General features: G+C 45.1%; 1 protein-coding gene across 13 annotated transcripts in view; it reads left to right on the top strand.

Moving 5' to 3' along the window:
• LOC126187542 (putative thiamine transporter SLC35F3) overlaps positions 1-27,760 on the top strand; it is a 653,727-nt gene that overhangs the window by 161,513 nt on the left and 464,454 nt on the right. For all 13 annotated transcript variants that reach the window (XM_049928741.1, XM_049928748.1, XM_049928702.1 and 10 more), the window contains exon 2: positions 20,326-20,374. The gene's annotated coding sequence lies outside the window, so the exon portion shown is untranslated. The remainder of the gene's footprint in view (positions 1-20,325; positions 20,375-27,760) is intronic.

Genomic DNA, 27,760 nt, shown 5'->3' with positions numbered 1-27,760 from the left:
GTCTCTGTTGCCAACAGTGCACCTATTGCAAATGTGTTGGACGATTACAGGGTAGAAGTTCAACTGCGTGTATACAGTTATGCGATAGCATTAGCCCATCGCATCATGCCACACCCGGATCGAAAGAGTAGTCTATTATCGAACACCAATATGTAATATCGGGATATCCGGGAATGGTTTTAGCTCTCCTAGCAGTTTAAGTAACTACTCTTCTTAGTCACCATTTGCATATCAGAAGTCCCAAACAGAATACACAGAAAAATCTTTTGTGACACACATAACTGTGTTCCCGACCAGGAGACGGCTTCTTCTGCGTATCTTCCGTGTAGAGTGGTCTTTCAGTTAAGTTACTGAGGAATCAATACCCCCAGGGGGACTGATACGTCCAATTTCGTAACCTATTTGTTTTCTCCACAGTTTCAAAGTGGACTGGAGGAATGGCCGAGTTAGAATCCTTGCCCGGCCACCTTCATTTAGGCTCTGTCTGTTTTCTAGATCACTTGCCGAGATGGTTCCAGTGATACGTCGTGAATTCCATTTTACAGAGAGCACTCTTCGGCAGTAGTCCATTACTCAGCTTGCGTTTAACGCGAATCTCTCGCCCAGCACAAAGTCCCAAGCGAATGGGAAAAAAGCGCCGGCTACTCCTTTATATAATAAGGGTAAAAGAACGGTCCCGCAGAATTAGAGACCATTATCCTTAACGTCGGTTTTCTGCAGGATTCTTGAGCGAATTTCAAATATAATAAATTTCCTTGAAAGAGTAAGCCACTATTCACAAGTCAGAATGGATTTAGAATGCATCGCTCGTGCAATACATCCGCCTTGCCCCTTTATCACACGACCACGAGTGAAAGACTGTGTAGCGGATTCCGTATTCCTAGACATCCAGAAAGAATTTGACGTACCAGCGCACTTGTAAACTGTTACCGCAGGTCTGAGCATACAGAGCAAGTTCCCAGGAACGTGAGTGGCTGGAAGACTTGTTAAGTTACAGAACACAGTACGCTACCCTGGAGGCGAGTGTCTGTGGGAGGCAAGGGCATCGCGAGGAGTGCCCCAGGGAAGTGCGACAGAACCGCTTTTATTCTCTTTATACATAAACGATCTGACGGACTGGGTGAGCAGAATTTACAAAAGGTCTTCGTAATACGTGCATGTTGATCGAACTTATAGGTAACAAATCTAGCAGCACGACTCCGAGTAGCTTCAGTGTCTTCCTTTAATCCGACATGTTGGGAATCTCAAACACTCGAGCAGTACTGAAGAATTGATCGTAACAGTGTTCACTAAGCGAACTGCTGTACAGGTGAACCACGCTTTCCTAAAGTTCTCCCAATAGACCGAAGTGGAGCGTTCGCCTCCCCTAATACCGACATTACGTTCAAAAAAATGACTCTGAGCACTATGGGACTCAACATCTTAGGTCATAAGTCCCCTAGAACTTAGAACTACTTAAACCTAACTAACATAAGAACATCACACACACCCATACCCGAGGCAGGATTCGAACCTGCGACCGTAGCAGTCCCGCGGTTCCGGACTGCACCGACATTACGTGCTCGTTCCATTTCATATCTCTCTGAAACGTTACGCCTAGATATTTAATAGTATGGCTCTGTCAGTAAGACGCCACCAATACTATATTCGAGCATCTCATCTGCATTAGCTTACATTTTGTTATATGTATGTTATATTTGTGAAAAATTAAAAATGATCGTTGGCTTTCCACGAAATAGAAATGCCATTCTGAACATATAGTATCGCTCGAGCTGATGCTGTCAGAAAAGCAGTAAAAATAAATAAAAACACTTTACAAGATCGTGTAAATAAAAAGTAAACATATAAATAACGTGATCGTACCATTACAAAAAGGCAACCGATATTTACGCTCCAAGATCCCACATGGACCACGTCATACCAGCTAAGACGTAAGCATAAGGTGCCGTGTGTACAAATGAGTAACATAGAGGTAAGGAACATTATTATACTGGTTATACCATAATCAAAAGTACACTTGGTAATAGTAAATCACCGAAACGAGCTGATCGCGTAAATTGTATCACTACAAAAAAATAAATAAACAGTGCAGCAAGAAATTTGTACATAAAATTGGGAATGTCTAGAGAAAAAACGTTCTTTTCGCAAACCGCTGTTAAAAAATTTAGAGAACCGTCATTTGCGGCTGACTGTAGAACGATTATACTGCTGCCAACATATTTCTCCCTCGCTCCATTTGCGTGTGGTACAAAAAAATGGTTCAAATGGCTCTGAGCACTATGGGACTTAACTGCAGAGATCATCAGTCCCCTAGAACTTAGAACTACTTAAACCTAACTAACCTAAGGACAACACACACATCCATGCCCGAGGCAGGATTCGAACCTGCGACCGTAGCGGTCGCGCGGCTCCAGACTGTAGCGCCTAGAACCGCTCGGCCACCCAGGCCGGCTGCGTGTGGTACAGGAAAGGAAATGCCTAGTAGTGGTACAAGAGCCCTCCGCCGCGCACCGTATGGCTGTTTGTGGCGTATCTATGTAGATATACGTAGATATGATTACAAACAGCAGTGGTGGAAGGGTATTTCTAAAATTTAAGTAGACGAAAAACGGGTTCAGAACTTCCACGTTACATAGGTGGGTCGAAGTGTTCACTTAGTACTGGACGTGGTGTTTTAAGCTTTCCTTCCTTAGTAAGAAGCTTGTGTACTGTGTATTAAACCGTGGACCTAGGAACGATGGAGAGGCTTCGTCCCGGCGTAACCCTCAGTGGTTCACAACCCCACAACAGGCCACAGCAATCCACCCATCCCACCGCCGCCCCACACCGAACCCAGAGTTACTGTGCGGTTCGGTCCCCAGTGTACCTCCCCTCCTCCCCAGGAACGTTTCATACTAGACGAGTGTAACCTCAAATCTTCGCATGAGTAATTATGGTGTACGCGTATGTGGAGACAATGTTTGCGAAGCAAATGCCGACATAGTATAACAGGCTGAATAAGGGGAACCAGCCCGCATTCGCTGAGGTAGATGGAAAACCACCTTAAAAACCATCAACAGGCTGGCCGGCACACCGGATTTCGACACTAAACCGCCAGGCGGATTCGTGCTGGGGACCGGCACGCCTTCCCGCTCGGGAAGCAGCGCATTAGACCACACGGCTAGCCTGTCTGGCAGCAGGAAGCATATGCGCATAGCACTTAGGCGGTAAGATTATTTGAAACATTGATTTTAAGGTTGATTTTTTGGGAAAGTATTGTACTTAAATTCAATATAAATACTATTTTTGCTTGGTCGTTGAGTTCGGTTTGTTGTTTAGCACTTGGTTAACAAACATATGTGCTCGAAGTTATAACATGTTTTTTTAAAAACTCAAAATCTAATTTCTGCAATTTTTCATTTTTCCCTTAAAAATATAATTGATCACAGAGGCCAACCACCTGTCCACTTCGCCCCCTCCCTCTCCCCAAAAACAAACACACCTCCACACTTCCTTCTAAAACGAAATTGGGTTTTGCTTGATGCCTCAGAATATGTCTTATAAACCAATCCCTTCACTTCGCCAAGTTGTACCAGAAATTTATTTTCTCCCTGTTTCGACTCTTTATACTGTATTTCATTAGTTACTCGATTTACCCATCTAATTTTCAACATTCTTCTGTAGTATCACATTCCGTAAGCTTATATTTTCTTCTTGCCTCGCCGCGATGGGGAGGGGGAGAGGGAGGCGGGGATGGGGGCGTTAGCCGCGCGGTCTGAGGCCCCTTGGCACAGTTCGCGCAGCTCCACCCGTCGGAGGTTCGAGTCCTCAGCTGTTACGTCCCACAGGAAACTTACCACCACCAATCTTCTTGTCTGAATTCTTCCTTAGCTGGTACTCAAAACAATTACGTTCAGAAATAACTTCTTGTCACTTAACTTTATATAAAAATTGACATGGTGGAATAACGATCTTAATTTTTTTTATTTGTTTAGATTTATATACTATGACAAACTACCTGTTTGCTTCTGTCTCGAGTTTCTTCGGCCGACGTTTGTTTGATGATTTTTCCGACGTTTCGACAGCACGAGTGGCTACTATAATCAAAGCTTCGCCCTCTGGCGGGGGGTGGAGTTTTGACAATGCCAGCCACCCGTGCTGGCGAAACGTCAGAAAAATCATCAAACAAACGTCGGCCGAAGAACTCGAGACAGAAGCCAACAGACAGTTTGTCAACAAGTGGCCCGAAAGTCTTAACAATTTTGCTACGCAGTATGATCGGTTTCGGCTGTGTTAGCAATCGTCTTCAGATCTAAAATAGAATGAAAAAATATTGCTCATGAAAAGTTCTACATACTCACAATGTACACAATATAAAAAGAAAAGAAGTGGCAGAGGCCGTAACATAAAACTGTCGTTAACATATGTAACTCGTCGCATGATGTTAAGACTACTATGTGTTCAATGTTGCTGATATTTAAGATGGAGACAAGCGTACAGTTATCGTACTGAAGCAAAAAACATTAGAAAAGAATGCTGGCAGTTTAACTTAGTGGCAGAGTACCACAACTAATAAGAACAAAATACTGAGAGACTATATGAGAAGATAAAACAGTTATTATAATGATTGTCCTGCTAATAGACAATGGAAGGGTGCACATCAGTAAATCACAAAGTAGTTTAACAAATAAACTGCGAGATATAAAATTACAAGAAGGAGCTATTGCACCAACGATGAGTTCATTGAAGATCAGTAAATACGAAATAATTTAAAAAATAAAATGCAAGGTATAGGAGGACAGCGAGGGAACGTTGCGACACCGATGAATTCATTGCAGTCAGCAGGGGTGGCTTCCTGCAGGTGCACTCCATCTTGCTGTTGCCGTAAGTCGCCGAAGTGCTGTGAACAAACGCAGAAGGGCGGTGCTGACGCGGTCACGCTGTCTCGTCGTCTTCACACGAGGCAGTAAGCGTCAAATCACTCTTGGTTCTGCATATCAAATGTTCAAATGGCTCTGAGCACTATGGAACATCTGAGGTCATCAGTCCCCTAGAACTACTTAAACCTAACTAACCTAAGGACATCACACACTTCCATGCCCGAGGCAGGATTCGAACCCACGACCGAAGCAGTCGCGCGGTTCCGGACTGAAGCGCCCAGAAACGCTCGGCCACCGCGGCCGGCTTCTGCATATCAATACATCACATTTTAAACACGAGAAGAAGCATCACTAGAGCATTATCGATTAAAAGCCTGCTCATGAGCATAAATGAGGCAGTGAGAACCATAAGGGCGCAAAGCACAGACACAAACTTTAGAGAAAAATGAGTGTTTGTGAAAATCAGATTTGTAGGCAAACCACCAGCGTCATATGTCTGACTTGCGTTTTAAACAAGTCTCAACATACTATATTCCCTATGAATAAACAATGTACCCGTTTTATGTTATGAAATATTAATCACTATTTAGAATCATATTTATTATTAATGTTGACTCACATAATTTCCATATACAGGCTAGTGACATGGCATCTTTTAACAGTTGATAAGTTTGTAATAATTATGAAACTAGAATCAGAAAAAAAAGAACACATACTAAATCTATCACACACACACACACACACACACACACACACACACACACACACACACACACACACAACTATGACCTATTCCAATACTTCATGATCTTTCTCATCATCGTTTTCATTAAGCACATTCTGTTGCTCGATGTTCACATAAAACTGCCGATATACTTCCGATTACGAAGTACTGCTATTGTGTACATGACGTAGACACTAAATTATATTTCCAACCCTAGATAACAATTGAGCAACACAAAACAACATTTTACCTAGGGCCCATATAGAAATGAATTACCGAGAAATCCATGAGACAGTTTTTCATGAATGTTCATATATACAGTGTGGGCCTACACATACAGATAAATATGCTTCACCATGAAATCAACAGATGTCAGCAATACGTATACATGCTACAATCTCAAAATCGAGGATAGTGTGCTTGTAGTTCTCTGCTCCTCAATTGCATTATCTTCTCATAAGCTCCATCGACATTTTATTATTATTATTATTATTATTACTCATGAAATTCTTCACTCGTCTAAGATAAACCGCCAAAATTCCTTTTTCTAGTGTTTATTTTTATACGATAAATAAAATTAAATTACATAACTGTAGATACAGTGTTCTCTGTCAGATGCACGTTTATCTCCGTGTTAAATAGCAGCATCAGTGAACATACAGTAGTTTTAATGACTAAGTACTTGATTGTACAACACGGTAAATCCAGTTTTATGTTAATTCTTCGTCACTTTCTTTTCTTATTGCATTTATTGTAAGTTAGTAAACATTTTTGTGAACATTTTACTGTCTTTTTTAGAACTAAAGAAGATTGCTAGCAGAATATAAACCGGTGAAATTGTATAAATTTGCGATTTCAACAAAAATGTAGTTAAATTTATGTTAAATATTAGCAAATTTCTCTTTCTCAAGAAACGCTTTTCTTGCTGTTTCCAGTCTGCATTTTATATGCTCTGTACTTCGTCCATCGTCAGTTATTTTGCTCCGTAAATAACGAAACTCATTGATTACGCTTAGTGTCTCACGTCCTAGTTCAGTTCTACCAGTATCACGTGATATAATTAGACTACATTCCATTGCTATTGTTATACTGATTTACACCGATTTAAATCTTAAGACCCCGTTATGGACTCTCTGTCCGTATATTCCGGACGATAATACATTCTTAGAGATAACTGTTTTAATCACGAACTAGATAATTGCCGTTAATATACGTAGTCAGAAAAAAAATTAGGATAGCACAGACAAGTCAAAATTGATCACTTCAAGGCTTTAGGAGGATACAGGTGTGATTTTTGTATAAGTACGTGCTGAATGATATTTTCACTCTGCTGCTGATATGAATCTTCCGGGCAGATTGAAATTATGTGCCAGACCTAGACTCGAACTCGGGACCTTTGCCTTTAGCGACCCGTGTTCACAGCTTTACTTCCGTACTGAGATAATGGCGGAAGTAATGTTGTGAGGACGGGTTGAGAGTCGTGCTTGGATAGCTCAGATGGTAAAGCACTTGCATACGAAAGGCAGAAGTCCAGATTTCGAGTCTCGATTTGGCACACAGTCTTATCCACCAGGACGTTTCATATCACTGTACACTCTGCTGCAGAGTTAAAATTTCATTCTGGCAATATCCCCCCGGCTGTTTTGGCAGCGCGGTTCCTTCCGTCCCTTTGTAACGAACCTGCACCTACCTGTGAACATTGTCTCAGCAGATCATCAGTAGGGAAGCCGAGCGAAACGTACTGTACTTCGACGTGAACCAGGCTGCAATTAAAGTCGTTAATCTACGTTTCGGGAGAAAGTTTTTACACGAAATGAAAGGTTGGACATTTCCTCCTTAATTAACATATTCTGAAACTTAGATAAACAAGGATCACTGCCAAGCCCGTGCTAGTCTTAACACAGTCACTCACAATCCCTTTCACTCACGTTAGCAAGTTTATGGTGTTGCATTTCCCGAAAACGTAATAGCTACAAAAATACAGATTGTTTTTGATTGAGAATGCTCGGCAAATACTAAGTCTGTCGGCACCTAATGCAGTCACAGTTTTTAGCCACCGACCTGCTCAATACGCCACGCGGAATTTATGTCTTTTCTCGTCACAAAATTCACTTAAAAATTCCGAAATTTCTACACACCCGTCGGAATAATTATGCCATCACTTTACAACACTTTTGATGTATGAAACACTGCTAGATCCGGCAACTTATCATTTCCATCGGAACTACTACTACACACGTTCGAAATGTTTCATGGCTAGGCTCCGATTCCTCTCTAGAATACTTAAGCCTTCTCTACCGGCAGAGAAAGGCGCACGAAGAATATTGCTTTACCATTGGTCAGTTTACTCAACAGCCAATAGCAAAACAACATTCTCCTGCGTCAGTCCACGCTTTTCATCAATAACCAATCGCAAAATAGTAAACTTAATGACTGCACTTTTTACTGACGTAATTATCTAATATGCTGAAGTTTTGATTATGCATAAAGTTATTTACTATTGTTATTTATACCTGAATTAACTTTGCCTTTACCGTTAACTTACTTTACAAATTTATTCTACAAAAATATTTTTTTTTCTTTATTGTAATTTTAAGCACCCCATACAAGGCGGGCTGACAGCAGCATATTACGCCGCTCTTCAGCCTGGAGTGTTACAATAACAGAACATATAGGTGGCACAGATAATACAATAAAAACGGCGGGCAAAAAATGTAGATACGAAAAACAATAAACATGAAGCCGTTCGCGCTGGACGAGAAAAAACACTAACACTTGTGGACACGGCGCACATAACATGGATGACTGCGACGGCACACGTGAACAGTGGTGGCGTGACGGCGAAACACTAAACACAAGACGAAGGCACATACACGAGACACTGATGGCGATGATCTCCAGCGCGCGAATGTTCACTGAGCGTGTGCGAGTCCAGGGACCTGCTAAGAGAGGAGGAGGAGGAAGAGGAGTGGGAGAGGGAGAGGGGAGAGCAGAGATGCCATGGGCAGGGGAGAGAGGGGATGGAGGAAGGGGGAGGGGAAGCCCGGGGCAAGAGGGGCGGAGGAAGGGGGATGGGGGAAAAGGAAAGAGAAGGGAGGGAGGGTGCCTAAAGGAAAGGACACAGGAAGTGGGGGGGAGGATCAAAGTTGATAGGAGGGGTAGATGGAGGGGAGGAGGACATCATCAGGCGGGGGGGGGCTGGCGGAAGCCACCTTGGGAGAGGGTAAGGAGGGTGGAGAGATGGAGACTGGGTGGGATGTGGCAATACAGGCGCGGCAGCGGGCGGGGGTGGGAGAGGAGGGGTGAGACAAGCGGGTGAGGAGGATCGAGTTTGCGGGAGGTGTACAGGATCCGTATCCTTTCAAGGAAAAGGAGGAGGTGGGGGAAGGGGATGAGATCGTACAGGATCCGGAGATCCAAGCCGGATGGGCGTAACAAAGGATAGGGAGGATGAGGGATTTATAGGTGTGGAGGATGGTGGAGGGGTCCAGACCCCACGTACGGCCGGAAAGGAGCTTGAAGAGACAAAGTCGGGAGCGTGCCTTGGCTTGGCTTGTCCAGAGATGGGGAGTCGAGGAGAGGCGACGGTCGAGGGTGACGCCAAGGTACTTAAGGGTGGGAGTGATGGCGATAGGACGTCCATAGATGGTTAGATAGAAATAAAGGAGTCGGAAGGAAGGGGTGGTTTTGCCTACAATGATCGCCTGGGTTTTGGAGGGATTGACCTTGAGCAACCACTGGTTGCACCAAGCGGTGAACCGGTCAAGATGGGATTGGAGAAGGTGTTGGGAGCGCTGCAGGGTGGGGGCAAAGGCAAGGAAGGCGGTGTCATCGGCAAACTGGAGAAGGTTGATGGGGGGTGACGGCGGCGGCATGTCCACCGTATACAAAAGGTACAGAAGGGGGTAGAGGACGGAGCCTTGGGGCACACCGGCGGAGGGGAAAAAGATGTAGGAATCTGTGTTACGGATGGTCTACAAAAATCCCCTTTGTCCATATCTATACTTCTTCGGAATGTTCCCACGCTAAATCCCGCTACATAACTCGTTAAACAATTATCTTCATATTAACCTTCAACCACACTCACGCATCATTCATACTGCTAAAACACATTTATAACATTTTACATACACAAAAAGACATAATAACAATTTATGAAAATACTAGAACAGTTTACGAAAGACATTCTGTTACTTTAGTGCATTCTAGTGGGCATAATCGAAACTAAATCACAGTACCCTATCCAATACTGTCCTCCATCGGCTGATACATAAAACTACGTGCGCGTCCAGTCTCGCGTCATCATCTGTCACTATCCAGCTCTGAGACATATCTCCCACTTAACCGCCTCCGAGGCAGGATCGGTATACGGCGCTACGCCTCACTGTGGCTAAGCTATGTTCCCGCAGTATCCTTTCTTCCAGGAGAGTTACTCCTGCAAGTTTCGTAGGAGAGCATCTGTGAAGTTTGGGAGGTTCGAGATGCAACACCGGCGGAAGTAAAACTGTGAGGACGAGTCGTGAGTCGTGCTTGGGTAGTTTGGTAGTTTTTGAAAACAGTCACAAGTAGCTCTTTGTATTTTTTATTGACCAATCAAATGAGCACAGGCATCATCGGGAGATACACTGTAAAAGACACAATTTGAGATAATACGGAAAACTTACATCGACATTACATAAAGTAGGTATTCTACTTTCAGTATGGTGACTTACGTTTAAAGTTGGCTGAAAACTTGTAACTTGAAAGCTATTTTAATTTTTAGTGATGTATTCGTATTTTTTGAAAAATAAGCAATTTCGTACGGATGTGAGTTGTCTATATACACAGCCCCTTAAGAGGGGCAATTAAAACGTAACTTTCGTTTTCTATAGTTGTAAATTATCTTTGGATAGACTATACCATGTACGTTACAAGTAGAGTTGTGCACTCAATTTCATCTTTGGCGCTGTAAATATCGTCATTTACTACAGTGCTTTAAACGTAATTTACACACGACTTTAAGTACGTTAGTACAATCAGATTAATCTTTAGAGCTGTCAGACAACTTTAAAGGCAATCTTTAATGCTGTCAGCCAACTTTAAACGTAAGTAGAACATCTACTTCACGTAACGTCAACGTAAGTTTTCCGTATTATCTCAAGTTGTGTCTTTTACAGTGTATCTCCCGATGATGCGAAACCGGTCAATGAAAATACGAAGTGCTACTTGTGGTTGGTTTCAAGAACTTTGTTTTAACAGTCGCTCCCCCAGCGGGCAATGCTTCCTCTTGGCAAAATAATAAATGATTCTGAAAATCTACACAGTCATAATAAACCTGTTATTATAATTACGTAAGAATGAAAAAACAAGTTGCACCAACAGCGGGATTTCATACAGGGACCTGATGGTTATCAAACGAAGCGCTTCCTCGCTCGTATGCGGATTCCTTGAATACTAGCGACCGAACAAAGTATACAAGCAAGCCCAACATTTTCAAACCCGATTTTCTCGAAAATGGTTGAACTTGCATATTCCTGGTTACAGATGTTGAAGTCCTAATCGCGCCCTACGCATCCTGTCAACATGAATCAAATCGGTCAAGTGAAGTTCGTACAGTCCGCTTGTAAGGCTGACCATTGCTCCACCTTGCTCGGTAGAGACCGAAACCAAGCAGCCGTGTATCACTCTCCACTGAGAGTCTGTATGTCTGCAACAGTCCACAGGTATCGATCAACAGTTGGTAAGCCTTGACATCAGCTCGAATCTTTCTAATTTCACTTTCACTATCCTTACGGACGAGGTTCCAGAGATATGTAGGACCACGCGATGCAATACTCGCCATTCGACTTATCTAAGAAGATAGGCTAAAGAAAGACAAACCTCCGTTTACAATGCACGGAAACTTAGAAAAAACATTTGACGGTGTTGACTCGAATACAGTGAAACTCTGAAGTTGTGGGATAAAATACAAGAAGCGAAAGTTCATATCAAGTTTGTACAGAAACTAAACTACAGTTCTAAGAGTCGAAAGATGTGAAAGACAAGTGGTGTTTGAGAAGGCAGTGAGAGAGGGTTAAACTTCATCCCGAAAGTTATTCAATGTGTAGAGAACTTGCCCGCAGAAGGCAATCGTCCCGAGTTCGAGTCTCGGTCCGACACACATTTTTACTCGGCCAGGAGGTCTGACGTGCTGGAGTGATGGGCGCCGCGGCCCTTCACGTGTAGTGTTGGGCTGCTTGCTGGCGGAGACCGACCCGTTTGGAGAGCAGAGGGGAGCGGAGGCTGGCGGCCGTGCGCTATCGCGGCCCATCGCCTGTCTGCGTGGGCAGGGCTCGGCCGACAGCCACATCGATCCGGCGGGCACAGCCGCAGCTGTACGGCTTCTGGGACGCCGCCCCGCTGCCTGGACGCCACAGACGCCACGACTAATCGTGTGACAGAGTGCCCAATGACCAGTTAGAGATGCGACCTCAATCTACAGCGTGTCAGACCGAAGCCGACGAAGGAAATGAAGATTAGAGTTTAACGTCCCGTCGACAGCGCGGTCGTTAGAGACTGAGCACAAGCTCGGATTACGAAACGATGGGGAAGGAAACCGGCCGTGCCGTTTTCAAAGGAACCAGCCCGCCATTTGCCTGGAGTGCCTTATGTAAATCACGAAAATGCTAAATCTGTATGACCGGACGGGTAACTGAAGCGTCGTCCATCCGGAAGCGGAACAAGGGGACCGTAAGAACTTCTCCTCTCCGAACTGATACATACTGACATGATCTGTAGGCTTGCAACAAACATAAACAGAAAAATGCAACTCTCAACAGTGTTCGAGATAATCGAGTTTGAAATTTTTTTTTTTTTTTGTGGTGCTGAAGTCTGATCAACTTCGTTGATTTTTACTTCTGTAGGGAATGGAAGGGGTAAAAATTTTCTCTTTATTTATTTATTCTTCTTTCAGCTTTAGTTTGGGCACACAGAAGGGTCCTTTAACTCGCTGCTTTTGGTGTGTATTTGAAAACATGTGTGAAGAAGTGCTAAAGGACGATATGTCCTTAAATTATGGAGAAGTAAGTAGGGATATCATTTACGGAGGCTCAAATACTATCGCCTTCGGTACTTTATATTTGTGGTTGCGTAAGGGTTCTACCGTACCTACTGTGGTGAGTTGTGGTGTACTGTCACGTATCATGTCCAACTTCCGAAATAAGGTTCGTGCCTTCTCCTTGACCTTGACTGAGAGGTAAGATTCGCTTAAGGCTCGATGAATGCCATGATTTCGGAACCACCATTGGGCTCCTGTGATCCATCGTAGGCATCTGCTTTGTACAACCTGTCACTTCTTGTAGTTAGTGGCACACGTAGTACCCCAAGAGGTCGATCCATACAAAATAGATGGTTCGACTGTGGCATGGTACAACTGGAGTTTCGTGCGTTGGCTGAGGTATGAGCTCTTCAGAAATGGGAGGAGAGCTCCCAGCATTTTGAGGCCAGAAGTCTTCTTCTCCATAATGTGATGACTATACAACAGTTTGGCGTCCAGATGCACTCCCAGGTATTTTACAGTTGTTGCCCAGGGGAGTGGCTGGTCTGATATCCGTAGGCGTTCATTGACGATGGGTCTGCGACGTGTGAAGACAATAACTTTGGTTTTCTCTGCGTTGACCGTTATTTTGTTCATGTGGGTCCAGTGGTCCACTAAATCTAGTTGGCGCTGCATCCGTGTGACGAGGTGGTCCATTCTGGTGCCTGCAGTCAGGAGCGCTGTGTCGTCGGCATAGAAACTGGCAGTAACATGTGGCACCGTCGGGAGGTCGTTAATATATAAATTAAACAGCAGTGGAGAGATGACCGATCCTTGTGGAAGTCCTTCAAGGACAGGCCGTGTTGTTGAATTCTTGTCATCAATGCGAACATATAATCTGCGATCCTGAAGAAAATTGTCGAGAAGTTTTAAATAGCAGTCTGGTAGGGGAGTGGTACGTCGTAGCTTGACGATCAAGTTGCGTCGCAATACTTTATCGTAAGCCTTCTCTATATCGAGAAAGACTCCAATAGTGTGGCGTTTCTTGTTGAAATTGTCTTGGATAGATTCCGTGATGCGCAGTAGTTCGAGTTTGAAAAGTGTTACTCGTGCTCATATACGTCGCATGGTCGCTAGTATACAAGGAGACCATAGCTGAGCGAGAAAAAGTTTAGGTTCGCAACCTCGAGCACTCTGGAACGAATCACCTGTCGGTCCTATATTTTTCTTATTCCCACGTAATTCTAAGAACAGATTTATACTGAAGTGAAAAAGAAACTGGTATAGCCATCTGAGCCGTGGTAAATATTGCTGATTTGAAGAGCGTGCCACAGCACGTAGTGTGAAGCAGTCGCCCTACGTTTTTGGCGGTGGCGCCGCTGTGGCAATCGCAGCTTTGGTGTCTCCCTCTGGCGGGAAAGGGGAAAGGTTGCCTGTTAACGTGCATTTAAGGAGCACTATGAGTTCGCCAGTTGGTCAGTCTGGGTCAGTCTCTCGTCCGCATTTGTTAGGCAGTTAGTGTCTGTCTGTCGTTCGGAGTGCTAGTATGTTCGTCGTTCGGATCAACCTTTAAAGCCGGCAAAATGAGAGTCTTTCCACTCCGCCAGTAAGAGAACTCAGCGAGTGGTCGCCCGGTCGGGGCTTAGTTCCTGCATCTGAGTCTGCGCGTTAGGCCGCCAGTCTGCTCGAGTTTGCTCAGGCAATGGTCATTGGCAGTTGGATCGATCGGTTGGTCGGTCGCGCACTGAGACACAAGATGACTTGTCCGTCTTGAGCGTCGGCGCATGTGAGGTCGCCATGTGAGTCCAGTGGGCCGTGGCGTATAGCGACGGGTAGTGAGTTCGCGGTCGACATGAGAGCAACAGGAGTCAACTCACGTCATCAGTCTGGCCTGTGCGATCTGCGACGCCGTGAGACGGGAGATCGGCGCTCCTTCCTGCGTCCGTTGAAGCGGTTGGCAGCGGACGGTTCGGGAGAGTAATTTGGGGGTGCTGCGCCAGGTATTCTCGAGAAATCGCAGTTTATTAGAAGTCGAGTGATTGGTGATATGTTGTTTGATTTACTCTTGTTAAATTCTACTTGTTTTCTTGGTGAGGTCACCAGCCGTTTTGCTTTGGGGTCGTCCCACCATTCTTCTCCGTTTACCCACCCGCGGGAAGGTGGTTGTTTATAAATTGGGTGGTCCGTTTTTTCCCTTGTGGAGTAGGGGCGGGTTAGAGCAGCCTGCAGTTCGGGTTGTTCGGTAACCTCCCTATCAATCTACTGTACGTTAGTAGCTGCCTCTGTCATGTTTTTCGGATTTGGTGTGTTAACGAATTTATTGCTTGGAGTGTGACGGCCTAATACCTGAAATATGTTTTGATCTTTGGAAACTTTGATATTATTGCCTATGATCTTGAGAGGCGGTATCTGTGTACTGCAGAGCATCTTAACTATTGTTTGTAGGATTTTATATAAGATTGCATTTCGTGGGCTTTTATTTAAATGATCATTTTAGTATATAAAGTTGCCACCCTTTCACCGTAAGACTTTTCTTAGAAGTTGAAATCAAGTTGCACCTTCGGTGGCAAGGTTAATATTTTAATTGTTAGTGTTTTGTACCATTTCCATCCGTCCTACGAGGGGTGCATAGTTTGTGTGCTTGTGTAAATTGTTAAATTTTTTAGTTTAAAGTTATCTGGTGTGTTGCAGATTTGCACCAGTGTAGTCTTTCAGAGGCTGTTGTGAGCGGTCGTAACTACGGCCGTGTCAAAAGGGAGCGGCAAGGTTGTCTGCCCGAAAGCTCATACAGTCAAAACATCTTTCTTTCTGCCTCTGAATAAATTGTAACTTTGATATATAGAGGGTGCTTTCTAATTACAATTTTCAATCTGTTTCTTTTAAAAAATGCTTTTAAGCACTATTAAAGTGAATAAAATTCCCATTTGTTAAAATGAATTTGGTTGTGATTTCATCAGTTACTCCCTGGTAACTACTTCAATGCTTACATAGTGTGATTGAATGTGTTAATGTTCTTGATGAATCGCTAGTAAATAAAATAAATTCTTAAGAATATTCTTTGAAAGTAAATCACGGTTCACCATCCTCTCTCAAATACGAGGTATCTAAACAGGCAGAATTCGGCGCTGCGGTAGGCATCACCTATAAAACACAGGTGTCAGGCGCAGTTGTTAGATCGGTTACTGCTGTAGCAATGGCCGGTTATCAAGATTAAAGTGAGTTTCAACGTAATGTTACAGTCGGCGTACGACAGCTGGGACACATCATCTCAGATGTAGCGATGAAGTGGGGATTTTCCCGTTCGACCGTTTCACGAGTCTACCGTGAGTAACAGGAATCTCGTAAAACATCAAATCTCAAATAACGCTGCAGCCAGAAAAAGATCCAGAAAGAAGGGGACCAACAACGACTGAAGAGAAGCATTCAACGTGACAGAAGTGCAACTCTTCCGCAAATTGCTGCAGATTTCAGAGCTGGACCATCAATAAGTATCAGCGGGAGAACCATTCAACGAAACAACATCGAAATGGCCTTTCGGAGCCGTAGGCCCACTCGTGTACCCTTGATGACTGCACGACACAAATCTTTACGACTGTTAAAACAAAGTTTTTGAAAACAACAACAAGTGGCACTTTGTATTTTTATTGACCGGTTTCGCACCATCAGAATTTACGCTGTAAAAGACACAATTTGAGATCATAAGGAAAACTTACATTGACGTTACGTAGATATTCTACTTCCAGTGTGGTGACTTACGTTTAAAGTTGGCTGACAGCATTAAAGATTGCCTTTAAAGTTGGCTGACAGCTCTAAAGATTAATCTGGTTGTACTAACGTACTTAAACTTTCGTTTAAAGTACATTCAAATCACTGTAGTAAATGATGATATTGGCAGCACCAAAGATGAAATTGACTCTACATGGTATAGTCTATCCAAAGATAACTTACAACTATAGAAAACGAAAGATACATTTTAATCGCCTCTTTCATGGATGTGTGTATAAACGTCTGATATTCGTACATAGCTGTCCCATTTGCCACACTGAAATGTGTGGGGGCACCTGTATTTAAGAGGCAGAGGTGTGACAGTAAATTTTCGACCTTCCTACCTCGGCCAGTAAGTATGGCACCATCCCACAAACGGTTATGCGCGTTAAAATCTCCCAAAAGTAGGAAAGGTTTAGGGAGTTGATCAATCAGTGCAGCCAAAACGTTCAGGGGTACAGCACCATCTGGAGGAAGATGTACATTGGAGACAGTTATTTCCTGCATCGTCCTTATCCTGACAACCACAGCTTCAAGAGGGGTTTGAAGGGGCACAGGTTGACTACATACTGAGTTCAGGACATACACGCAAACTCCACATGACACTCTATTATAGTCGCTACAGTTCCCGTAATATCCCTTATAGCTGTAGAGGGCAGGGGTTCGCATTGCCAGGAACCAGGTTTCCTGGAGGACAATGCAGAAAGCAGGTGATAAGCTTAACAGTTGCCGTAGCTCAGCCAGGAGGTGGAAAAAACCGCCGCAATTCCACTGGAGGATGATGTGATCGTAAGACTGTGAAGGCATGAAACACTCAATGAGGCAGCCTACACCTTAGGGTCACCTGCTGCTACCAGATGAGTAACTGTGCGATCGACATCCAATGTGTCTGAGGGCCCAGCGAGATCTAGGTCCTCAGCGGACGCCAGAATCGCCACCTCAGACACAGAGCTTGTAGGTAGTGGTGGTTGGGTGCCGCTGCAGTGCCTTAGTTCTTGGGGGTAATTTTCTGTTTAGGTTTCTCTCGCTGATCTTTAGGTTTGTCTGGCTGGGAGGCCTTTACTGATTCAGAATCAGGGACTGAGGAGGACTGTGAAGCCCTAGCAGCTACCTGTGGTTGCTTCAGCCACTGGCGTGTGTCAGCTTTGCCACTGGTAGAATCCTGGGAATGGAGAGACACAAGGGATCCCTCCCTGGCAAGAGGAGCCAAAGAATACTTGCACTTCTCCAGCTGAGAAGTGGGATCTGACGTCCCTGATGGTAGGGCGGGGGGGAGGGGGAGAGGTGTTGCTCCCGAAGTAGGCTGTGCAGGAGCAACAGGGAGGGAAGTGCCCCCCCCCCCACCACCACCATAAAGGGGGCAGGTGGAGTGTTATAGCTTTGAGAGCCAACTGTACGCAGCAGAACGGAAGATGGTAGAACCATTGTCGTAGAAGCAATGTAGGTTGACGTTATATGCACAGGTTCAAAATGGCTCTGAGTACTATGGAACTCAACATCTGAGGTCATCATTCCCCTAGAACTTAGCGCGCGGTTCCAGACTGAAGCGCCTAGAACCGCTCGGCTACCGTGGCCGGCCTATATGAACAGGATGTAGCCTCTGATATTTTCTCTTAATCTCAGTGTAGGTCAGTCGGTCCAGGGTCTTGTATTCCATTATTTTTTCTCCTTTCTGTAGATTCCTGCAGTCTGGCAAGCAAGGTGAATGGTGCTATCTGCAGTTCACACAGGTGAAAGGTGGGGCACAGGGAGTATTGGGATGTGAAGGACGTCCACAATCCCAACAAGTGACACTGGAAGTACAGTGGGAAGACATATGGCCGAACTTCCAGCACTTAAAGCACGGCAGCGGGGTAGGGGTATATGGCTTTACGTCACAGTGGTAGACCATCACCCTTGAAGACCAAGATGAAGGCACCAGTGGCAACCTAATTATCCCTTGGACCCTGGTGAACGCACCAGATGAAATGAACACCTCGCCACTCTAAATTTGGCGTGCAGCTCATTTTCAGACTAAAAAAGAAGGTCCCTGTGAAATATGATACCCTGTACCATATTTCAGCTCTTATGGGGCGTGATGGAAACAGAAACATCCCCCAGCTGGTCACAGGCGAGTAGTGCCCGTGACTGGGCAGAGGATACTGTTTTGATCAAGACCGACCCTGACCGCATTTTGGAAAAGCCCTCCACCTCCCCAAACTTGTCCTCTAAATGCTCCCCAAAAAACTGAGGTTTCATTGACAAGAAGGATTCCCCATCAACTCTCGTACATACGAGGCACCGGGATGAATAAGCTTCGCTGCTATCCTTAGCCTGGCGTTCCTCCCATGGCGTGGCCGACGGGGGGGGGGGGGGGGAGGACGATTTGGGGTGGTATTTCTTAGCATTGAAGCTAGACCTTGACCGCTTGGAGACTGCTGGTATTTGACCACCAGCAAGAGATGACGTACTACTCTTCATGGCGTGTCATCTGCCCTGATGCCACCCACTCCGACCAGGGGCCCTCTTCATGGACGCCACTCAGCTGCAGCAAAGGCCACCTGGCGGGATGGTCATTGCCAGGAGTCCCGATGCCCCAGGGTGACAGGCATCTACTCCTTTGCATATGTGGGGAGTTACCGGCGCAGGCACTAGCAGAGCCATCCCTGTGTGGTCAGGGGGCTACAACCAACAGGGTACATAGCGGCCCCACCACAACGGACTGGCTACTGTGCTGGATATCAGGCACAAACGAGCTAACAAGCCCATTATCGTCGACTGCGCAGAAAGCGATACTGCACAGAGGATGGAGGGAAACGCACCCAGGAGGGTGACCTCACCCAACAGCTAGAGAATGAGCGGGTGCAGATCCACGTCGACGAAGGATGCGAGAGGTCTCAGTGCAGTATGGACACGGTGCAGCAGGTAAGGCCCCCTTTCCCAATTGGCTCGCTCTTTGGGAAAATTTTGAAAAATGGAGGTCCAACCCTACAGTGAACCATCATATAAAGGCCTAAACGTGTGAGACTCCTTTTAGTCGCATCTTACGGCAGGGAGGAATACCTTGGGCCTATTCTAACCTCCTGACCCGCATGAAGTGGTGCACACAGGATAGACTAGCGTGGGTGGCTGCATCAGACCTGTCTTAGGACAGAAGATTACAATAACGTGTACGAGGAAGCAGTGTCGGTTTACTGTTCTACGAAAGGACGCTATCGCAGTGTTGTAACCTCTACGTCAACACAACGCCTCTTTTGCAGTGACTGCCATGGGAGTTCCATGACGTAGCTCTGTGACGCTTTCGCGTATGCTAAGCGAACCCATGACGAAACGCGTTCCTCTTCTTTGATTCTTTAACTCTCTGCTGTTTTCTCTAACAACCGAATCAGATAAAGATCCCAGACTGAGAGCAACTATCAGTTATCAGACGAGCGAGGGTTGTGTAACTCCTTCGTACCTTACTTATTCTGGATTCTTCCAGCTAATATCAGTCTTGCTTCTGCCTTTCCTACGACCAGTCTTATGTGGTAGCTCCACTTTAAAATGCGCAGTACACATACTCTCAGATATTTGAAGGATGTGATTATGTTCAATGTTCGTTCAGAAGTTTTGCAATCAAAGAATAAAGAGTCTTCATCGACTCATGCGCAATATGTTACATTCGTTTCTGTGGAGGGTCAGCTAGAGGTCATCCTACATTTCGCTACTAGTTTTAGAGTTGCGCTTTCTCTGTATACAACAGCACCACTTCATGAGCAGCCGATTTACTACGGCCTAATGAAGCATTCGGTTATCGTTTACCCTGTCTTGATATCCAACTGCTGTACCATATTTAATGTTGTATTTTAGAACATTTTATTCAATTTTTTTGTTATAAACATGCCAGTAACGCTACAGCACATATCTATACGTACACTAATTGCTGTGACCATTCTATCGTAATAGTAACACCAAGTCTGTCACACACTGCATGTGAAATCACGGGTCTTTTTGTCTTTTTTTAGTTGCACCGACGCGGACCAGTTGACATCAGTGATAGCAACAGTATTTCAGGTAAGCTTGAACATTTTCGAATTAATTTCAAGCATCATTACAAATAGTTCAGATGAAAGGAAATGACTAATGTTTTTATTTATCTTTAAGCTAGTGTTGCATCTGAAGAGGGTCTAATTTTACAGGGACTAGTTATAACAGTTGATGCTAGGTACCCACCAGTCTAATCACTTATATTCCGGCAGTGCAACGGCTACTCATTAAGAACGCTACCAAGATTATGCTGTTAGTTTCTTCCCGAACTTTTTTCATGGGAATAAACTTGGCCCTGCAGAGACTACATGACGTATCAGATCTAGCCATGACTCCTGGAGTCATTCTATTCTATCTCCTCAAATCGTTTAAAATCCCTCGTGACTCCACTGCTAACTACTCAAGATCATCACTTCTGGCTGGGAGGTTACGGTGACAAAGGATTACTGACACACTATTTTGACAGCGATAAGAATTCCAGAGATACAGTTCATTTAAGTAAGAGATCGGAGTCCGATTCCCAGTTAAAGTTAGTTCGAATTGAGCTTTCTGCGACGTGGGATATTCTTTCCCTGGAGAGGATAATCATAACAGTTTATGGTGTCAGTTCATTTCACATAGAGCGCTTTTCAAGCACCATGTTAACACAGCAGAGCAAATAGTCGCCCATATGGTATATTCATATATATTATAATTATGTGTGTGTGTGTGTGAGTGTGCCTGTGTGTGTGTGTATGTGTGTGTGTGTGTGTGTGTGTGTGTGTGTGTGTGTGTATGTGTGTGAGTGAGTGAGTGAGTGGGCGCATGTGCGCTTGTGTGTGCGTGTGTGAATTGTTGTAACCGTAGAAAATTTTAAGTTTTATTCTTGCTTTTGTGACCATAATAAGAGTCCAGGCTCCATAGGCAAACAGCCAGCCGACATTAAGAAATAGTCCACCAGGACGTAGGGACAAGATAAGCGGCGGAGGCTGCCAGGTATGACTTGTTGATCAAATAACTTAGTGTTTGACTTCCTGCCAGAGGAAGGAGCATGAATCAAACTTGCGCAATGTAAGACGCAAACACCAGGGCGGTAATACAACAACAGTCATGTGCGGAAAAGACTCGTGTGGAACCAAATTAAATTATGTGCACCCAGGTACATGAGAAACGAAATAAAAGGCCAGGCAGCGATATAGCTAGAAGCAGAGATTCAGATGCAGATTCAGAGCCAGTGCCGGCAGTTTGGAGATTCCGCAATGTGATGCCAGCGGGGCCGAATAGGCCCATAGCAGCCGATACAGCTGATAAAGACTTCAACTACGAGAAGACGGTGGTAGACTCTGGTGGACACTCAGGAACTGCAGGTCAAGTAGGATTTTTAGAGTTTCATTGGAATAGTGTTGAACAGAGGCTGTCAGTCTTTGTCTCAATTACTTAGAGAGATTTCAGTGCTAACCAGGAACAAGTGATTGCTTTGTACTCGTTTCTTATATGTACCGGCAATTAGTTTTGAAGTAGCAAGTCCGAATAAATAAACTGAATCTTACTAAGGAGTTTATGGTCCAACACCTCACATAAGTGTGTGTGTGTGTGAAATCTTATGGGACTTAACTGCTGAGGTCATCAGTCCCTAAGCTTACACACTACTTAACCTAAATTATCCTAAGGACAAACACACACACACCCATGCCCGAGGGAGGATTCGAACCTCCGCCGGGACCAGCCGCACAGTCCATGATTGCCGCGCAATAGACCGTACGGCTAATCCCGCGCGGCTCACATAAGTATATGTGAGAATAAACTTGATAGAAACTGATCAATTTTTCTCCCTATTGCAATTCTGTAACCTGTTTTCAGGAAACTTATTTGCTTCAAACCAAGGAGATTCTCTCCCTCTCACCTCCGATATAAAGGTTAACCCATTGTCGTTAACGTCCCGATTGCGCTACGCAGTTCGCACTTAATTCATTCTGGTATAGTGAGGCTGTGCCGGGACGCGATCGTGTGTTCTACATCTGGTCCTAAGCCACTGGACCGATCTTAACCAAACTTGGCACTCATATCCCTTACAGCTAGGCAAAATCATTGTGGGGGTAAGAATCGCCTGCCTTTCATAGTTCAGGAGATATGACGTCAGGCGTGAAAAACTGCAGCATCATGAATTGCGTTTAGATTTATTACTTATTCGCAATAAATTTAGCAGACAGTATAAAAAAATGTTCAAATGTGTGTGAAATCTTATGGGACTTAACTGCTAAGGTCATCAGTCCCTAAGCTTACACACTACTTAACCTAAATTATCCTAAGGACAAACACACACACCCATGCCCGAGGGAGGACTCGAACCTCCGCCGGGACCAGCCGCACGGTCCATGACTGCAGCGCCTAAGACCGCTCGGCTAATCCCGCGCGGCGCAAACAGTATCCATGTATGCCGCTGAATGTACCTGCACAAATATCTCATTGTGAGACACACAATTCAGGAGAAATACACTGAGATACGTAAAAATATGCCGCATCTTGCATGAAGTTTTAATACATGTATTCTTCACAACTGAGACACTCCTGCAGCCGAGTTAACTTAAGGATTTCCCTGACACCTGGCAGTGCGTTTCACAGTGTACAACTGCGAAGCGCAAACGGCTGTAGGCGGAAACAATAGCCGTTAACAGAGCTATGAAGAGGTGTTGCCATGGAGACCTTTACAAAATCGCGTTGCACACACGCGAAGCTGCTGCGCCCAGTGTCCAGAAAGCTATTCGGGAACATGTTTCTTAATTTGAATACTGAGCTTGTACATTTGTACAATACGCACATTTCTTTGTAGGACTGTTTTACATTTTCAAAGGTGTTTCCGCGAATACATAGCAATGCAATTTTTTCGATACTTCATTACAAACACAGTTGATTTTTTGTTTTCGTTTCTAACGAAAAATTGGCAAAATGAATACCCAGGAAGTACCGGGTTTGTCAGCTAGTAATTAATTAAATGTTTTCATCGAAAACGAACTGCACAATTAATTCAACAAACATTAGACAAACAGTGAAGATGCACATGACGTTAAGCATTGTGCAGAAACACGTCCACCATTCAATAACCTTCATTTACAATAACGTTCCAACACAAGTTATAAAGTGATCGCTAAATCTCGGGTTTTCAATTTCTTGGGGCACATTCGGTTTACTCTAGTGCACACCCTCTCACCTGATCAAATGGTGACCTGAAAAGGTCTCTGGAACCATATAGATTCACTCAACTTACCTTTCCTGCCATTTTTTTCTTTTGATCACTTTGTATGAAATATATTATATCATATCAGCTACCCTTGTTCCGGTCGAACGCGAAGGAGTTTGAGAACCATAACAGCAAATGAAAACTGCAGATTTAAGGAACCTTAGTTCAGCGGTGCTGGTAGACCTCATAATTGGAGACGTAATGTAGCGCACTGCGCCTACGTTCCCGGCTGCATGCCCCTATTGAGCTCAAGTACGCTTTTCGTGTTTCAGAGTTTTGAGTCGGATGATGCGCACACTTGCGGCCCACAGGGACCCCATATTTCGCAGATCCGCTGTCGTGTCGCCCACAGCGAGCAGAAGCCGCTCTGCAAGCGCCGGTCCCAGCTGCTGCAGTTCTGCGGCTGCCAATAAGCTATGCCATTTGTACTGTATATTGCAGTGCGAACGCGACTCCAGAGACCGTCAGCGCTTCTCTGAATTTCCATTCAAACGCGTATGTTCTTCCGTGATACGGGTTCCTCGAACTAGCGGACGTAAAATCTCAAATATGAAATCCTTCCTTATCACTGAAAGTAGTATTATCGTACTTAATTTTTCGAAGCTCCCACTTTATAAAATTCGGTGTACAGTAAGCTGTAAGAAACAAATATAAAATCGACTATACAAAGTTAACAGAAAATTGACACACAAGAGTTGATAACACTCGCTGCACATTTAGAACATGTGAACTGTTTGGATTTAGTCAGACTAATCTTAATTACCTGTATCTGACAAAACTCTAAGGCACTTAAGAAGTACGAGGGCTATTCGGAAAGTAAGGCCTACTCGGGCGCGAAATGGAAACCATCGTGAAAATCCGTTGATCTTTTGCACAGATGTGTTGGGCAGTGTCTCTCGTACACCCATCTACGGCATCACGTCGCTCTTTTCAGTTCTGAGTGAACAACAAGCTCGTAAAGATGGCTGGAAAATACACTCCTGGAAATGGAAAAAAGAACACATTGACACCGGTGTGTCAGACCCACCATACTTGCTCCGGACACTGCGAGAGGGCTGTACAAGCAATGATCACACGCACGGCACAGCGGACACACCAGGAACCGCGGTGTTGGCCGTCGAATGGCGCTAGCTGCGCAGTATTTGTGCACCGCCGCCGTCAGTGTCAGCCAGTTTGCCGTGGCATACGCAGCTCCATCGCAGTCTTTAACACTGGTAGCATGCCGCGACAGCGTGGACGTGAACCGTATGTGCAGTTGACGGACTTTGAGCGAGGGCGTATAGTGGGCATGCGGGAGGCCGGGTGGACGTACCGCCGAATTGCTCAACACGTGGGGCGTGAGGTCTCCACAGTACATCGATGTTGTCGCCAGTGGTCGGCGGAAGGTGCACGTGCCCGTCGACCTGGGACCGGACCGCAGCGACGCACGGATGCACGCCAAGACCGTAGGATCCTACGCAGTGCCGTAGGGGACCGCACCGCCACTTCCCAGCAAATTAGGGACACTGTTGCTCCTGGGGTATCGGCGAGGACCATTCGCAACCGTCTCCATGAAGCTGGGCTACGGTCCCGCACACCGTTAGGCCGTCTTCCGCTCACGCCCCAACATCGTGCAGCCCGCCTCCAGTGGTGTCGCGACAGGCGTGAATGGAGGGACGAATGGAGACGTGTCGTCTTCAGCGATGAGAGTCGCTTCTGCCTTGGTGCCAATGATGGTCGTATGCGTGTTTGGCGCCGTGCAGGTGAGCGCCACAATCAGGACTGCATACGACCGAGGCACACAGGGCCAACACCCGGCATCATGGTGTGGGGAGCGATCTCCTACACTGGCCGTACACCACTGGTGATCGTCGAGGGGACACTGAATAGTGCACGGTACATCCAAACCGTCATCGAACCCATCGTTCTACCATTCCTAGACCGGTTAGGGAACTTGCTGTTCCAACAGGACAATGCACGTCCGCATGTATCCCGTGCCACCCAACGTGCTCTAGGAGGTGTAAGTCAACTACCCTGGCCAGCAAGATCTCCGGATCTGTCCCCCATTGAGCATGTTTGGGACTGGATGAAGCGTCGTCTCACGCGGTCTGCACGTCCAGCACGAACGCTGGTCCAACTGAGGCGCCAGGTGGAAATGGCATGGCAAGCCGTTCCACAGGACTACATCCAGCATCTCTACGATCGTCTCCATGGGAGAATAGCAGCCTGCATTGCTGCGAAAGGTGGATATACACTGTACTAGTGCTGACATTGTGCATGCTCTGTTGCCTGTGTCTATGTGCCTGTGGTTCTGTCAGTGTGATCATGTGATGTATCTGACCCCAGGAATGTGTCAATAAAGTTTCCCCTTCCTGGGACAATGAATTCACGGTGTTCTTATTTCAATTTCCAGGAGTGTAGCTTCTCCCGCCAAGTATGTGTGCAGGCCAAGAGATTTCGCCTGATTTCATGCAGCCCACATAACGTAATTGTCATGCATTTCCTTCTCCAAAAACATTTTCGGCAGCGTACTGCAGGTACATCGGAGACCCTCCTGCAGAGTTTCCGACAGGAAATCTTTGATCGCCCACCATACTGCCCGGATATGGCTCCCTCTGATATTCGCCTCTGCTCTTATGAACTGCTGATTCCGACGCCAAAACTTTGGCAAAGACAATGAACTGCAGCCCAGCACAGAGAAGGGGCGGAAAGCAAACGCGGCTGCCTTCTGTGACGAGGGTATTCAAAAGTTGGTACAATGATACGACAAATGTCTATGTTGGAACGGCGACTATGTAGAGAAGTAAGTAGAAAGTGCAGTAGCTAACTGTGCAAACAAAAAGTTTTTGATTTACACAGTGGTTCCCATTTCGCGACCGATCGGTTCTTTCTTTTAGAATAGTCCTTGGTTTAACGAAAACGGTAGGGAATAGAGTAAAACAAATATCAAATGACAATTTATTATACTGTCTCAGCAAAAACTTAAGAATAGGGATTGTCAAGCAGTCATTAGCTCGAAGTCTCCAGAATGGCCGCGTGGGATTTGCTGAGCGGTCTTAGGCGCTGCAGTCATAGACTCTGCGGCTGGTCCCGGCGGAGGTTCGAATCCTCCCTCGGGCATGGGTGTGTGTGTTTGTCCTTAGGATAATTTAGGTTAAGTAGTGTGTAAGCATAGGGACTGATGACCTTAGCGGTAAAGTCACATAAGATTTCACACACACATTTTTACTAATAAGATTGTGAAGAAACATGGTCGCCGGTCGTGAAGTGGACAACTCACATTCGAGCCAAGTAGTTGCGGTTAGAACTAAGTTGGTGGAATAATCATTTAAACTAGCACTGATGACGCCAGTCACTGATCGCATGGAAGCATATTTTGTACTTAGGAATCGTAAAATTATTTACGTTAAAATCCAGAACCATAAAATTTAGAAAATCTTAATGTGATGATTAATATAATAACAAATGTCCACAGCACGGTGATAATGAAGCTGTTTGACATCTCTGTAACTCTTAGAACTTCCATCCCCCTACCTTCTTTTGCTCATGCTTCAGGTGACAGTTTAGTACGTCACAGTGTCTGACATGTGTAAGTTTGGTTGGTCCAGGGAGCGTGCACGGATAACCGAAGTGATTAAGGAGACGGCTAACGATAAGAGGGACATCCGTGTTCGAGTCCTTGTCCAGAACAAATTTTTATACATCAGTTTTAATCTGTCAGGAAGTTCCAAAAGCATGCACACTCCACTGCAGAAGGAAAATTCGTTTTGGAAACAGAAAGACACTTAAAACTTCACAGACAGCATAAAGATAATCTTTCAAACATTCTAACTTTACTGCCTAATTTATCCGGGAGACGTTAACTATCCAGCATGTACGGCTACGTATAACTGTTTACTGCTGCTCAGTATCTTCCGACCAAAAGCGTGCTCGGGACCGGAAGAGACCCGGAAGATGATAACACGTTGTATTCATGTGATTGTGTAACCCCATCCGAACGTCCTCATTCCGAACGGGAGCCATTACCCCCATTACATCAGCCATCACCGTTTCTCCTGTCTGAGATTTATAAGGATTTCTCTTGTGCTTATTCTTTTTCTTTCTAATTCCTGTGTCTCTTCCTAACTTTGTATTCTGGACGGCCGTTTCGTTTCTTTAAATGATGTTTTCTTGTTTTTGAATTTCCTTACTTGACACTGAATGTCAGGTTGTTTGGG

This window comes from Schistocerca cancellata, chromosome 1 (genome assembly GCF_023864275.1).
Source record: "Schistocerca cancellata isolate TAMUIC-IGC-003103 chromosome 1, iqSchCanc2.1, whole genome shotgun sequence".
Taxonomy (NCBI): Eukaryota; Metazoa; Arthropoda; class Insecta; order Orthoptera; family Acrididae; genus Schistocerca; species Schistocerca cancellata.
This window is presented reverse-complemented; position numbering and strand designations above follow the sequence as displayed.